The sequence below is a fragment of the Mytilus galloprovincialis genome, chromosome 14 (genome assembly GCF_965363235.1).
Source record: "Mytilus galloprovincialis chromosome 14, xbMytGall1.hap1.1, whole genome shotgun sequence".
NCBI classification, from domain to species: domain Eukaryota; kingdom Metazoa; phylum Mollusca; class Bivalvia; order Mytilida; family Mytilidae; genus Mytilus; species Mytilus galloprovincialis.
In genome coordinates this window covers 26,497,454-26,511,754 of record NC_134851.1, presented here as the reverse complement: position 1 = coordinate 26,511,754, position 14,301 = coordinate 26,497,454, and the positions used below count along the sequence as shown (strand labels likewise).

At 31.5% G+C, this 14,301-nt stretch overlaps 1 long non-coding RNA gene across 1 annotated transcript; it reads right to left on the bottom strand.

The window, feature by feature from the left end:
- Nucleotides 1-562: 562 nt before the first annotated feature.
- LOC143058802 (uncharacterized) lies at nucleotides 563-13,285 on the bottom strand. Its single transcript, XR_012973235.1, has 4 exons — nucleotides 13,169-13,285; nucleotides 2,744-2,826; nucleotides 2,041-2,113; nucleotides 563-663 (listed from the first exon to the last, which is right to left on the bottom strand). It is a non-coding gene; the product is annotated as an uncharacterized LOC143058802 (long non-coding RNA).
- Between the last annotated feature and the right edge of the window lie 1,016 nt (nucleotides 13,286-14,301).

The window sequence follows — 14,301 nt, the reverse complement described above, 5'->3', positions numbered from 1 at the left end:
AAATGCATGGACAAAACAATTTTAACATTCAACTGTCACTTGAGAAGTGTGGAGCAGTAAGTCTGCTTAAATAAAAATGACAATACCATTCATTAATCATGTTAACTATACTTTTCACTAAAAGCCAGATAATATTGAGATATTGAATAGGTCAATCCTGACTTTTTGATTTTGGGTGAAATTTATCTATCTCATCACAGAAGACCTTACAACAAACTCATCATAGATACCAGGATTGAAATTATATTGTTGCATCAGAATTATTTCATCAGTGACCCTCGATAAAATAAAATGTTAAAAAGGCCAAATAAAGTATGAAGTTCAAGAGTTAATTTTTTCAAGGTAACAATGTTGTGTCTCAATACTGAAATGGCTCTTTATTAAATAGTTGCAATGAAGGAATCAAAACACACAAGAGTTTTTCTCACATAAAGATGTATCATTTCCAAAAAGTTCATTTGCTCTGGGACAAGCGTTCATACATGTATGCCTTTGCTTCTTCCAAGATTATTTACAACCACAAACAAAATGATATTATTAAGAATAAAATGTTTAATACATCTACAATATATTCTTCTTTATTTTCTTATGACTCATACCAAGTCTAATCTGTATATGTATCCAGGTAGATAACCAAAATTAATTCAAGGACTTCACTGTGACCTATAAATGAAAAAGTATTAAAATATAGCAAATAAATTAGCAAAATCAATCATGACAATCTCTTTTTTTGGCATAAAGTTTTATCTTCTGTGTGTTTGTTAATAAAAAACACCTCTAAACTGAATGTTTGTTTGCCTTGCTTTATGAAGATGTCAAAAATGATTACTCTTAAATCCTGTATACCTATTTAATCTAGTTAAGTTAGTTGAAAACAATTAGTTAAATCAGTACTGAATTTTAAGAAATGTTGATTTATCAATATCATGTATGTGCCTGTGCCAAGTTAGGAGGCTGTAAATCAGGGGTTGTCATTTGTTGCGATGTAACACATTTGTTTTCGTACATTATTTTGTACATAAAACAGAGTGTTTGTTTTTTCACGTTTAAGTTATTTAACATTTGTCCTTTGGTGCCTTTTATAGCTGACTATGTGGTATAGGCTATGTTGATTTTTGAAGACCATACAGTGATCTACAGTTGTTAATTTATGTGTCATATGGACTCTTATGAAGAGTTGTCTTATTGGCAATCATACCACATCTAATAAGTTTAATATTAACTAATGTTTTGTCAAAATGAGCCTTTCATTTGTTTTATAAATTTCTATTTTAACCATGTTTGAAGACTGAAGGGGTGGGGTTTCCAAGCTCAATTTTAAGAGATGATCATAAATTTATATTCAAAACCAAGTTTGGTTGTATGGTTGTTACATGATTTTAGTAATTTTTTTCCCTTCTACCATCTGCCATAGGGCAAATTTGTTGTAACCATACAGATTCATGAAATATATTCATTAAAAAAGATCATTAAAAGAATCATTAAAACAAATAGCAAAAGAACCCTTTATCTGGCCTGATAAGACTGCTGCAAGTGTATATATGCAATGTCAACTACCAAAAAGAAGTAAAATATACTCAATATAATGATATATAAAAAAAAAAATACTTGAATGTGTTCTTTAGATACTATTTCTTGTTCATGGAAAGCCTCTGTCAAAGTTTTTTAAAATTTGTTGAAAATCCCTCGATCAGTAAAATGCAAGAAAATGAAAAAAGTATTTTGAAAACTTTGATTCAGATACATTGTACTGTCTCTTATAAACCTAAACAAGTTTCTGTCAAAACTTCATAAAAAAGAATACTTTTAAAATGTGTTTGATGAAGACTAACAAGATAACTTTACATTTGTCTGATTTTTTTAACTTTTGGAGTTTGACGACATGAATGAGTTATATTAAAGTACCATTTCTGTTTTCATTATTTAACATGTTGGTCTCAAATGAGTTCGATTAAGAACCCTGTCATGTGCATATTGCAAGCAAAACAGGATTTTTTTTATTATTACAAATCTGTTTTATTCTGACTGAATTATCCTTACCCAGATATAAATTATGCAGTCAACTGCGACCTTTAGCTGATTTCACTACAAATCTCCAGTAATTATTTGTGATCTGAAAATCAAAAAAGAAAGTTTAAATAATAAAACTGACAAATTCGTAACCCTAATATTTTCAGTATCAATATAAAATAGCAGTTACTGTAATTGGGGGAAAAAAATCATAAACCTTTTGACATATTGTAATATATTTGAAAGTAAAGATTGGACAATGTTACACTAAATATTTGGATTGTCAATTGATCTATAATTAACCCAAGATATTAAGAAAGACACTAATAAAAAGCAAATTTGTCAATGTGGGCAAGGATTCCTTTGTGTTTGAGGAAGAATACTTTAAATTTGTTCCATTTTTAAACTTTTGATCTCAAAATGTATTTATTAGCTCATTGAATATTTTTTCCTGATTTAAAACCAAATGTTTGGTCTCAAATGTGTTTGATGATGCAAACTTATTTGTTTGCCTACTAAAAATGTTCTCAAATGTGCTTGATCTTTACTTAAGTTGTCCTCCAAAACTTTTAGTCTTAAACGTGTTTGTTGAAATTAACTTTATATTTGCTTGCTTTCTAAAAATTTTGGTCTCGAATGTGTTTGATTAAGAAACTTGTCATATGTACATGATGGCATGAAAGAATTTGTTTTATGACTCAGATTTTTTACATTCCTGTTTAATAATACTTACTAAAATGTACAGGATGCAACCAACTGTGACCATCAGAGGAGTCTAGTGCTAATTCTCCAACAATGTCAAATGCTATAAATTATCTGAAAATAAAAAAAAAGATAATGGATCTACACTGAAATATCAATAGTATAATCATACAACAAATTTTGACTGGAAGTATTATAGTCATGAAGCTACATCATATTGTCATGAGATAAAAGGAACTTATGATAGGCAAACTTCTTAATGTTGCAATTGTTGACCTTTGTTTTTGATGAGGGTAACTTTACATGTGTTCTTCTTGTAAACTTTTTAGATGAAGGTAACTTTTACATTTGTTCATCTAGTCTCAAAAGTAGAAAATGTAAAACTTCTACCTTTGAGACTAAATAAATAATAATCAAGCTCAAAGAAATGTAAAGCTATATCATGTATATAGTAATCAACAACCGACAAGATAATTCAAGATAAGACAATTTACTGCACTTTTTATCAAATTTTCTGCAATTGCTAATGAAAATTAAGATTAAAAAAGATAACACATGCTTAATGCTGAGATGTCTTGCCTGTTTAACTTATTGTTAACTTGGTAACATGAAGTTACAATTCAAGCACGATTTAAACATGATAACATGGATAATGAGGTCAGTTTATATGAACTAGGACATGTCATTCTATATATACACTTCTGACATATAGCTGACCTGTTGATTATACTGTTATAATAAATATAACTGAAAAAAATCATGAAAACGTATCACTGACCAATGAACCTGCGCCACATAGACATTTACACCATGCAATTATTCTTCTCACAAAAAATATGGCTATTATATTTGGAAAAAAAGACCAGAACACAAGATCTAACAATGACCAATAAATCATGAAGATGATATCAAGGTCAGATGATACCAGCTACACCATACAATCACTCCATACATTAAATATAGTTGACCTATTGCTTATATAATTAATTATAATACTTGAAATTCAGACCAAAAACACAAAAACTAATTAACATTGACCTATAGATAAAGGATGAAAATGAAATCAACATCAGATGATACATGTACCCACATGACTGACATGTACCCCTTAAAATCATTCCATAGTAATATACCTCATATAGTTGACCTACTGCTTATACAAATGTTGTATCTGAGAAACAAACCTAATGGAATAACATAAACCTTGATTCATGATCCGTAAAATGAAATTGAGGTCAGGGCATCTCTATCCGATAGACATGTAGGCATTGCAAGGAACCCAAAGACCAAATACAGTTATCCCAATACTCATAACCAATTAACTAGTATTTTAGATTACAACCAGATGCTCCGCAGGGCGTAGCTTTATACGACCGCAGAGGTTGAACCCTGAACAGTTTGGGCAAGTATGGACACAACATTCAAGCTGGATTCAGCTCTAAATTTGGATTGTGATTAAATAGTTGACACAGCATAGGTTTCTGACACAGAATGAATGTGTTCTAATGAACTTAAAATTTTTGTTTTCTCTTAGAGCAATTCACTATGCTGTTGAATATTAATCCTCTCAAAACAAGAATGTGTCCTCAGTACACGAATGCCCCACTCGCACTATCATTTTCCATGTTCAGTGGACCGTAAAATTGGGGTAAAAACTCTAATTTGGCATTAAAATTAGAAAGATCATACCATAGGGGACATGTGTACTAAGTTTGAAGTCGATTGGACTTAAACTTCATCAAAAACTACCTTGACCAAAAACTTTAACCTGAAGCGGGACAGACGGACGGACGAACGGACGGACGAACGAACGGACAGACGGACGGACGGACGCTCAGACCAGAAAACATAATGCCCCTCTACTATTGTAGGTGAGGCATAAAAATGTTTGAAGAAATTTTCTTTTTTATTTATGAAATTTCAAATGAGAAAAATTGAACCCAATTTTTTTAATCACATCCCCCTTTCCCTTATTCCAAAACTAATCTCAATTAAAATTTCTAATGGAGTTTGCAACAATAACTACTCATTTAAATACATCATAAAATATTAAGATGTAAAAAAAACTGCTTATCACTGAATGTTATTTGTTATAATTTATCAGTTGGTAGTAAAAAGTGAATATACATTGTATATTGTATATAACAAAGATTTAAGTTGATTCTGGACAAAGAAAGATAACTCCAATTAAAAAAAAATCTTGCTATTGCACAATATTTTGCAATTAGATATTTCTTGCTTACTATTCTGGACAAAGAAAGATAACTCTAATTAAAAAAAAATTTGCTATTTCACAATATTGTGCAATTAGATATTTCTTGCCATTGTGCAATACTGTGCAATTGAAAAGACTTGCTATTGCACAATACTTAATATAATAATTTTAGATCCTGATTTGGACCAACTTGAAAACTGGGCCCATAATAAAAAATCTAAGTACATTTTTGGATTCAGCATATCAAAGAACCCCAAGATTTCAATTTTTGTTGAAATCAGACTAAGTTTAATTTTGGACCCTTTGGACTTTAGTGTAGACCAATTTGAAAACAGGACCAAAAATGAAGAATCTACATACACAGTTAGATTTGGTATATCAAAGAACCCCATTTATTCAATTTTTGATGAAATCAAACAAAGTTTAATTTTGGACCCTGATTTGGACCAACTTGAAAACTGGGCCAATAATCAAGAATCTAAGTACATTTTTAGATTCAGCATATCAAAGAACCTAACTGATTCATTTTTTGTCAAAATCAAACTAAGTTTAATTTTGGACCCTTTGGACCTTAATGTAGACCAATTTGAAAACGGGACCAAAAGTTAAGAATCTACATACACAGTCATGACAGTTAGATTCGGCATATCAAAGAACCCCAATTATTCAATTTTGATGAAATCAAACAAAGTTTAATTTTGGACCCTTTGGGCCCCTTATTCTGTTGGGACCAAAACTCCCAAAATCAATACCAACCTTCCTTTTATGGTCATAAACCTTGTGTTTAAATTTCATAGATTTCTATTTACTTATACTAACGTTATGGTGCGAAAACCAAGAAAAATGCTTATTTGGGTCCCTTTTTGGCCCCTAATCCCTAAACTGTTGGGACCTAAACTCCCAAAATCAATACCAACCTTCCTTTTGTAGTCATTAACATTGTGTTTAAATTTCATTGATTTTTATTTACTTAAACTAAAGTTATTGTGCGAAAACCAAGAATAATGCTTATTTGGGCCCTTTTTTGGCCCCTAATTCCTAAACTGTTGAAACCTAAACTCCCAAAATCAATCCCAACCGTTCTTTTGTGGTCATAAACCTTGTGTCAAAATTTCATAGATTTCTATTAACTTAAACTAAAGTTATAGTGCGAAAACCAAGAAAATGCTTATTTGGGCCCTTTTTGGCCCCTAATTCCTAAAATGTTGGGACCAAAACTCCCAAAATCAATACCAACCTTCCTTTTGTGGTCATAAACCTTGTGTTAAAATTTCATAGATTTCCATTCACTTTTACTAAAGTTAGAGTGCGAAAACTAAAAGTATTCGGACGCCGGACGACGACGACGCCAACGTGATAGCAATATACGACGAAAAATTTTTCAAATTTTGCGGTCGTATAAAAAAACTGAACAATTTAAAATGGGGTCAATGACAATGGACATGTGAGCTACATAAACTTCTTAAATTCAAATGATTAAGGTACATGTACAAAATAAATCTGCATACAAAGTATGAAGCATCCAGGTCAACTACCTTTTAAATACATGTATAAAGCTTTATACAAATGAATTACATCATCTTTGAAAGTTAGATATATATATATATTATATGCCAACAATGTATGTTTAGCATGTCTACCATACATTTGTACTACCACATTTATCACAGACGAGACAAAAATTAATACTTATATTCAACGAGCATTTTGTAATAAGAATTGCAGGGCTATATATAGTCCCGCTACTGGCTAAATATTCATGTACATGATGTATTGGAACAAAATTCTGTCTTGATCTACAACTGTCATGGTATAACAAATATCAACAAATATCAAATATATATATATGTGTATCTTCAAGAATGACAACAACAAAAATAGCTGTGTCATTAGCGCATGCACGATACACCTATCCCGTTTCAAAGAATAAAGACCAATTACACATACTTCTCAATGTCATATATATCAGAAATTTATAAACTCAAGAGAGGATGACTAAATAGATACAAATCAGTCACCAAAGTTTAATAAAAACTGCTCAAAGCACTTTATGCATGCTGTTTCAAAACTCTGTTTTCGAGTTATTGTCCAAAAACTGAAAAATACCCCTTTAAGTAATGGATAAAACCCCAAAATACCGAAACGTAAAATCTTAGATTTAAAAAAAACAAAAGGGAGCTCACATCTGAACAATGCACCAAAATTTCATGAAAATTTGTTATTAAAAGCATTTTATAGTTATAGGCGAGCGACATTTTCAGAAAAGACGCTTAGTTAGTGACTTTAACGCACCCACCTAACGCACAGCTGAATTTTTTATATGTTATAGTATAATATCTAAACTTCCTTTTTTGGTCGGTCGTAAAAAAATCATACGGTGCAATTTTTGTAAAACTTGAATTAAAATAGAGAATTAATTCCAAATTGAAAAATGACCAACAGTGTTGAAGCGTGAAAAATTAGCATGTAGCTTTATTTTCTGTTATCACAATGCAAAAATTATATACGTTTAACCTGTCAATGTATAAATAAATACTTTTTAAAAATAAAAGAAGTAATTGTTGCGGAAAAAAATAAATTTTGTAACATTTTGGGATTTTTTTTAAAAAATGGTGCCAATTTTCATATTTTTCTTCATTTCTTAGATATTTTCGGCTTGAAACTCAAATAAATGATGTTCGTATTATTCAAAAGTTCATTACTCGTTTTATACATATTGTTATCACTGTATTATTCCGGATTTTATATACTTTTACACACTCCCCTTTGTGAATCAAATTTCCGAAATCGCTTTCTCTGTAATATCCCTCAAGTTAACGGACCTAAACGCTTCGAAAAAGAGTATGAATAACCATGAAGGCAATTTTTTTTTTACAAATATTACGCAAAGCATTAAAAAAAAAATTAAAGGACCATAGAAGCTGAGATGTCAAAGTTTTTTTCGTCTTGGTAGAAAACTGATATCTTATCATTCTTAGTCAATTTGCACTTACAAAAGGCAGAGATTATGAATAACTATTGAAAAATACTTCTTTCTCAATTGGATCAATGCATATTTTAGGTTTGCACCTAAAAGTACGCAAAAATGTGTCAAATCTGATATTTTCCCCCATGAGCTTGAACGTGAGATATGTCCACATTTAAATTTCCTACCGTTTTAACCATCTCATACGGTAGACTTATTGATGATGCAAATTTGGTCAGTATTTTAGAGGAAGCATATAGTGTATATATGCTAGGGCAACGTCAAGAGCCTGTATGTTGACCTGCTATAAATACTTTAATATATGGGGATGTCTATTCATTCAGTTGACAAATTTTGAATTCTTCGTAGATATTTGAAATACAATACATGTTCTACATCAAGGGTATATATTACCTAAGCCGAAGTTCTCCTTAATCCACGAAAATTGGTATCCACGAAAATTAATTAATCCACATTAAGTGTTTTTAAATATTCTTCGAAGTTTTACTTGGTTCGAGCGTCACCGACGAGTCTTATGTAGACGAAACGTGTGTCTAACGTTAACAATCTATCATATGCCTGATATCTTTCAAATTGATTTGTTATTCATTATGGTTGTCGTTAGTTGCTTTTTATGATTTTTGCTTTTGTTTGTAGTTTTTAGCATGAATCAAGCTTTTTGGTATCTAATTAAAATTGTTTTAGAACCTTTATAGCTTATCATACAGTGTTAGCTAAATTGCTTCTTGATTTAGGCCATAGTTGTTTACCTCAAAGCATTTTGTCTCTGTTATACAAAGATCAAAGTGTCCTTTTAATCATACTTATCAAAGGTACCGGGCTTATTACATGTATATAATATCTTCAGGCTTCTCATTCTAAATACGGATTAACAATTTAAGAGGACTAATGGCAGAGGGTCAATGGCAGTAGGTTTACCCATGTATGAGTACGGATGACAAAAGTGGTCTCAATACATCATAATTTCTTCAGGATTTGATAAATTTGTTCTTGTGAAGGAAAAATATATGCATTAGGGGGGCTTGTGCATGTACTGAAATCATTGTAAGCCTCTGTTACACATAATTATTTCAGTAACAGCGAAGTAACAGGAATTGTTCCAGTAAAATGAGTAAAGCAAAAGCTTTACAGGCTCAGTTTTAAAATATGAATTTCGACTGTCTTATATTGTTTAAAATCACAAAATTGAAAATTGTAGTATTTGTAATAAATTAGATTCTTTTAAAGAAATAGATTATTCACAGAAACTCCTCCAGAATGAAAAAAAAACAACTATATAGAGGTTTACCCGAATTAAATCCAGCAAATTCCACCTTCCTAATACATATTAGTTGATAAATATCTATATATCTATCTAAGTTTTCAATACTGGTAAGAAATCAATGCTTGCATTTTTAACTGCGAACCTTTTGACTGCACAAATGTGAGTGAAAATAAATGCAGTCGTAATAAAAAAATACGTTAAGAAATTAAAGTGTTTGTAAATTATATCATCCCAAATGTCAAAATAAAGGCCACTGTGGGACCTAACTTTAGTTTGTAAACATGGTAAATCACTGCATTCTAATTTTCCATCTGGGTTCAGTTTAACAACAAATCTTACGACTAAAGCTGGTCATAGGTCATGAATAGTTCAGTTTACTTACGATTAATCTTGTCTTAAGTTTTTTTGTGAAACCGACTTCTGTATCTGAAGTTTGGTAAACCTTAGTTTTGCAGCTATACATGTATATATGTCACAGTGACCTGATTTTAGTTTATGACCATCCCCTATTATATGATGTATATTCATACTTATAGTTTGGAAAACCCAGGTTCAAAGGTTCAAAAGATATGGACCAGACACAAACCAGACAAGCACGAATCAAACAATGTTTGAAAACTTGAAGGCTCAAATGTCAATGTTAATGTCAAAATGAACTGATTTAATTTATGAAGAACCACGTGCCATCCCATAATACATCTCTGAACTAAGTGTGTTTAAGATTAGTTTTATAGTTCAAAGCAATGCATTTTATATTTGAAATCATTGGTTTTTGGATGAACTGTATATCTGTATACATGTATAAGTTACCTGATTTAATTCGACACGGGCCACAAACAAGTGAGGACTGACGGACGGACAGACTTAAAATGTGATTCATGTATCCTCTTTAATTTTGCTTGTGGTTGTATTAAACATGTAAAATAGTGATTTCCGAGCTAGACACGGTTTGTAGGCTGTTAACAAACAGGAGACTATTGTCACTGTTGATGTGACAAAGACGTCTACTTTTTACTCTCTTTATTGCGTTGTTTTCTCTCCCTTTTACTTGTCCAACTTACAAATAGTTCATCATATTTTTTTATTTTGCATGGCACACCATCAATTATAGTAAATATATACACATTTAAGGTCAATTTTTTTGTTATTATACGTCGTTTTTGTAGAAAGTACCGTTTTACAATGTACCAGTAACCTATAGCAGAATGAAAACGTCAAAATGACGTCAATTATTGCCAAACCATGAACGATATGCAACTAAGAACCAGAGAGATGTTATCATAGTATCATGTAAAGTAAAATTGGAATTAACTATATTACCAGCTGCTTCAAATAAGATAATAATACTACAAAAGTTTTATTCTTTCAATTTTTTATGAACATGATGAATGACCTTTGACCCCAATTTAAAAAAAATTGCACCATATTTCACTTTTACGACTGGGAAAAATGAAATCTACACATGTTTTCCTTTCGAATGATATATAATATAGCTGTGTGTTAGATAGGTGCATAAAAAATATTTTTTAGGTCTGAATGTCACTCGCCTATTAATGTCGAACATGTTGACAGATGGACGGAGGGATGGACCAACTGAGGGACAACAGTATATTTAATACGTCCTGTCAACTGGCATATAAAAAGGGAGAAAAATTGATTATTTTCATGACCTTTCTAAGTCAAAAGACAATAACTCTGACTTTTATTACTCTGTATAATATTATATTATCAGACCTGAACAAAATTCAAACTTGATCTGTAACTTGTTATGATAAAAAACAATACACCAAATATAAAATCAATAACTTCAAGCATCAAGAAAAAAGTGTGGAAAACAGATTTACCGGACTGAAGGATGGACAGACTGCGTGCAAACTTGGTTGCTAGGGGACTAATAACAAAGAAAAAGGTTAAACAAGTCAACACATTTTCTTATTGACTGATGTAACCAGCATGTTACAAAAATTAATACTGGGTAGGCATATATATATATATATATATTCTTTTTAATTTCTGAAACATATATGCATTTTACATTTGTTTAAGATGCATATATATACATGTGTGTATATAATTGTATATATGTATATACATGTATATATACAACTCGTCTACACATCAAACCAACAATGTTAAATCTGTAAATTTGCTTTCGCAATATATATATATAAAGTCTCTGAATGATTGTATAATAAAAACTATATATATATACCTTAACATGCTTACAGGGCTCACACTACTTCAGAATTATAGGGAGAAGTGACTTCTCTTTTTGAAACTGATAGGGAGAAGTGGTGAGATTTGAAAGAGAATTGCTCATTCGCGCGGTGCGCTACAATGTTTGGATTTTACTATAGTATAAAGGGTCATATGTAAATAATGTTCTTTTTATATTATTCAATTCTTATCTGAGTATACAATTAAAGTAACATTTCAAATTAAAAGATGTTTAAGTTTAACTAAGGTTCTTTTGAGAAACTACCAACTAAATATTTAATATCAAGCACTAAAAAAAATATTTTTTTATTTTAACGGGATAGCCTTTGAAAAAGCATTTGCTATGTATATATAGTGTATCTCGCACAAAAATGTCAAAATCTAGGTTTTTTCTTTAAAACTGTTTACATACAAAACACTGGGCATCATAAATCAATCTAGTAATATGCTATATGGACCATAATTTGCTATTGAAAAAAAAATTGAAATTATCAAATTTCAAAGATTGTACGACCGTATTTTTGTGTCGTTTCTACTGTTACTTTTCGCTTCCGAAGTGCATAACGCTGACTGATTTATAGATAATCGTCACCGGCAAATTCGTAACTTTTGCTTTCAAATAATAAAGAACATCAACCAATAAGAATAGTCAGAAGAAAATGCCCAGAACTATAAGTATTTCTGTAGCAGGTGTAAGAACACTAGCGTTACTTTCGTTTCCAATTTCGTGACGCAAATTTTAGAAGATGTAATCTGCTTTGTTGTAATAGAATTCTTTAAACCAATACATGTATGCAAATATGAACTCTCGCGAGATGTTCAAACAGGTAAATCAGAGATGATTTACATTCTAGTTTTGTTCTTCATAATAATTAAGTTAGAAAATGACGTTATCGTTATGCGTTACATTTCACACGAAACAGAAGTCCAGTTATTTCCTTTTTTTTAGTAAAATTGTTTTTGTCGTTAAGTTCTAATCTTTTCCGGTTATACGTGAAACATGTGACTAACATGTGATCATGCCCTTACGGCCAAATATATGAAATACTAGGTCTAAACATTGTTTTTGTTTCCAACGGTATGTTAGCAAACATAATCTGTAGACTTGTTTCGTCTTGTTTAAAAAAGGAAAATACAATTATTAAAGAGATTGCGCCGGGGGTCTATTATTTTTCCTATGTGCATAATGTTACATACGATCTTGTGTGAAAATAAATGCCCAATGACTTGACAAAATCGATTTCAGATTTGACAGACGTTATAACACACTTCGTTTCCGGATAACGATGTAAAGGGTCCTTTGAAAATTCAATCGACATTACGTCTCTTATATTATCATTGTGCCGATGCTCATTGGATTGATTTTGCTTCAGCAGTAAATATTACTGGATATTTTAGGTGAATAAAGATAATTTAATAAAAAATACTTATAGTATAACTTATCGCCGTATTTGAATATCAAAAATAAGACAATGCGTGACCGAACGACGCATGGATTAAACGAGTGTGCAGCACGAGTTTAATCCATAGCGGCGTTTGGTCACAAAAAACGATGTAAAGGGTCCTTGGAAAAAGGAATACTGTCATTTAAAAAACGACATGTAGCAATTTGAAATGATTTTTCGACGAAGTAAGGCGTCAAAGAAAAAAATTATAATAGCCTTTCAAGACGTCATAATTATTTGGACTAAGTAAACCCCACATTGACAGAAACAAAAGCCTGTCTGTTACGTGCCTGGCTATAATAAGTAAACAGATACTTCGTTGTGCTTACCTAAGGAACGATAGACGAATGACGACAGAAAACTGTTTCTTCAATAATGTAGTTGTACAAACTAACTTCGAAATGTTAAACCTTGGAATGCGAGTAAACAAAAAAAGCATGCAAAGGAAATCGGAAGAACTTTTCTAAAATTTAAACAAATGCTGTCGGGATATAAATTCCGGATTTGTCATAACTTTACTTTCTCCGATCTGGGACTATTATAAAACATTAGTCCCAGCTCAGATGTAAAATACAAATAACCTGTGTATATTGATAATGAAAAACAAAGACAACACATTTTTATCTTTATTGTGTGAATTTTTAAAGCTTTACTTTGAAGAGAGAAAACACCACAGTGCTCAATGTATGTATGTATGTATGTTCGAAGATCCCTCCGTGAACGGAGCACCCCTCGATTGCTGCGAGGGTACAGTGGAATCCGTGTACACTCCCTATCAGGATTATTGGAGACGTTTTCACCAACTTATATACAACTCACCAGCAGGACAATCTCCAACCAAACACAGAGGGAGTGTTAGGAGACATAGGGCAGTCTGTTATTATGGTGGAGGAAGCCGAAGAACTCGGAGAAAATCACCGGGCTTCTCGACGGGAACAGACAAAACGAAGAGATATCTATAGATTGATCTTCAGGTCAAAGTCGGGGACCACTTTGACCTACCGAGGCCCCCAAAGTACACATTCTAGTTTATTCTCCTGTCTAGGTACCAGAGATGTGTGTGGGAGGGTGAAAATCACCCTACCTATAGTACTGAAATTCCAGAGCCTCGAGCCAGGATCGAACACGGGACCTTCAGCACTGTAGCCATCGGTCTTAACCACTAGGCTAGGAACCCACACAAATCTGTAAATAATAATTACAATCTGAGTTATCTCTCTTTATTCACTTTCTGAAGTTTAATATTATTTACATTCATATGATTTTTAAAATGACTTTTGTGTATCATCTACGTTCTAATGTACTGTATCTAATTGATATAATCAGAGCGATCTGAGTGAGAAAGATTGGTATGAAAGTGCATGTGAATAATCGTGTTAATTTTTTTAATGTTGGAAAGGGCCCTGTAATAAGGAAATGCAGAATTTGAATTTTTGAATTGAATTTGAATATCTCTTTTGTA